General features: G+C 29.4%; 1 pseudogene; it reads right to left on the bottom strand.

The window, feature by feature from the left end:
* Nucleotides 1-753: 753 nt before the first annotated feature.
* On the bottom strand, nt 754-1,725 carry LOC145092021 (NDR1/HIN1-like protein 3 pseudogene; annotated as a pseudogene).
* Nucleotides 1,726-3,050: the final 1,325 nt, after the last annotated feature.

The following is a 3,050-nucleotide window of genomic DNA, read 5'->3' as shown; positions in this document are numbered from 1 at the left end:
AAAAATATCAATATCTAAAAAAAACTATACACAAAAAAAATATCAATATCTAAAAAAAACTAAAAACATGTTGACTTTTATGCTGTTTATCTAATTTATTAATAACAAAAAAATTATTTGAGTAAATCATTTTTATTCTTTCAAACAATGACAGTTCATTTTTAACTCTATTCTTCATAATTTCATTCCAATGTACCTACTAACTTATTTAAAATAGGATTTTAATATTTATATAAGGCATTAAATAACTTGAGATTTTAATATTTATTTAAGGCATTAATTAACTTTTGGAACCATAAAGGCAAACTTTATAATAGATATTATATAATGAACGATAAATTCTTATATTTTAAATTCAAATGAAGTTGTTTGATATGATCAGAGACTAGATCTGATTAAAAAACAGCCCTATCTTGACAACATATAAAAATTTTATTTTAATAAAGATGATTATTTCACAATAGATACTCACTCAGAAATTCTTATCCAATCTTTTTTAATATTTATCACGGAAAAGCAAAAGAAGGCATTAAGATTTTAGATAGTCCACTGAAGCTCATATGATTCTCTTGTGGGTCCCAGCTTTTATTATCCAACCGTTTACAAGCAACAAAACGACTAAAATTCAAGTTTCAGATTTCATGGTTTTTCTTTACTTTATTTACAATCAAACTAAAAAGTAAATTAAAATTCTCATCAAAAATCATATCCGGAATCCAAAAAATCAGAAACAAGAATGTAAACTCATGAACATAATTAATCAGTGTATATATATATATCCCAAAATTTCTTGAAAATCTTGCATGAATGTGAAATAAGACTAAGAATTTAAAAGAAAACATATTAAAGATTCATCACCTTCTTCACTACCAATCGAAATCACACTTGGTTCTCTCAAAATTCGTAGATAAAACCTTACCTTTAGAACTCAATGGAACCTTCAAATCACATTCGAATTTGGGTGTAAATTTCGGGGTTTTCGCAAACCAAACTTTAAATCTGATCTTCAATCTCAGCTTCAAATCGATGTAGTAAACATCATCAGCCTTCTCTGAATCGTATTTTGATTTATCACTACTGTCGAGAACCACCAGCTGTTCCCCTTTAAACGCCACACTGACATTATTCTCCTTCTTATGCCCTAAATAAAACCCTTGAACCTCCGCCGACGAAAATCTCTGGCCATGGTACATCGCGTTGGCCTCGATTTTATCGTAGTAAATCCCTAAACGGCGGTTAGGGTTTCTGAACGTCATATTGACGGCGAGATTGTAGTAGAGCGTGTTGTTCGTCGGGGATAGCGTGAATCGGGTGAGGGTGGCGTCGGCGACATGGAATTTAGGCACGTTGGGGCGGAAAATAAACCAGAAGATTACCCCAACGACGGCGAGGAAGATTGCGACGGTGATTAGAATCTGACAGATGAGATTGAAGATGCAGCTACAGATACAGCTGCAACAGCAGGTTAAAGGGTTGCAACTAGGTCCGCCGCCTCCGCCGCGGCCAGGGCGGTAGTAGGATTTGGTTTTTGGTTGGATGGGAGGGCCATAGAAGGCGCCGTTGAGGTGGGGTTGTTCCGGTGTCGGTGGCATTATCGGAATCGGAGAAGTTTTGCAGAGAGAATTTGATGGGATGTGGAGATTGGAGTTTAGGGAAGTGGGGGGTTTTGATGGGAGAGTGGAGAGGTGAGCGGTTTATGTAAAAACACTACCGAGAATAACGTAACGGGTGACTATTGATGCTTCTTTGTAACTTTCTTTCATATATGCATTTACACTTGTACATTATGCATGTCTCCTTGTACATTTATGCCATATATGTATATTATGCTTGTATTGTTGTACATCGCGACTCTTAGTTTATATAATACTATGTTATATTGTTTAAAATACTATGTTGTTTGAAATCTTTAGTTCCGAGGTTTATGTAGTAACATCGTTATCATATAAGACTAAATAAATTTTAGGTTTCTTAGTCAAAAGATATGGTTTATAATAAGGACTTTAAAATGGTTGTCCAACTTAGCGATCCGTTTTATACTATTATAATATTTGTTTAAAAATTTGTAGCTAACAGAATTATTAAGTTACAATATCTGTACATTTAAATCTATATTTATATCAATGAAAAATACATGATAAAAATGATTTTGTACATATTACTTTTTAAATATTTTCAAATTTTACTCAATATAATATATTATAAAAATATTATTACAAATTTTAGAATTTAATATATGGTAATGACTTGAAAGAGTAACAAACTTTAAATTTTGTTTATATTTTTTCATATTTGATTTACAATTAAATTATTTGAAGTTGTTCATATTTTATTTTTATTACCGTCAGTTTTATGAAAAAAAAAAAAAAAACTCATTATTGTTGGAAATTTTTTGATAAAATCCTAAGAGTTTTCTTTAATAGAAAAATCTCGATTATTTGACATTTTGTCCAAATTAACGATTTTTTTTTATTTGAACAGTAAATGACAGATTATGTAAATTTTCAAAATAATGAAACTTTTTTGTTCAATAAAAAACGTTTAGGACTCAATCAAAAAAAATTCTCAAAATAATGAGATTTTTCCGCATAAAACTTTATTACCGTGTAACGGTAAAATATGAACAATTTCAGATAAATAATAAGTAAATCGGACATGAAAAAAGGTTCAAATACTAAGTGTGAACAAAATTAAAAACTTATTACCAAATATCTTATGTCTCTATTTATTTTAAACCATTTTAATCATGTTTTGTTAAGGGGTATTCAAATTTGTTGCAAATTTAGCTATTACGGAGTTATATTTACTATGTATAATTTATTTATCATAATTTTTAAACATCACAATAATCATTTTGATTAGTACACCTCATATGTATTATCATGTTAAGTACTCTAATATTTCATAGATCATAGATACATTAGTCTTATTCTACATTGTTACTTCATAATGTATAACGTTATATTAGCTACATCAATGTCTTTAGAAAAATAAAATGATATAAAAACGATGTATTAAAATGATCATACCGATAATAATGTCAAAATTTA

This window comes from Lactuca serriola, chromosome 1 (assembly GCF_051521515.1).
Source record: "Lactuca serriola cultivar US96UC23 chromosome 1, Lser_US96UC23_V15, whole genome shotgun sequence".
Taxonomy (NCBI): Eukaryota; Viridiplantae; Streptophyta; class Magnoliopsida; order Asterales; family Asteraceae; genus Lactuca; species Lactuca serriola.
This window is presented reverse-complemented; position numbering and strand designations above follow the sequence as displayed.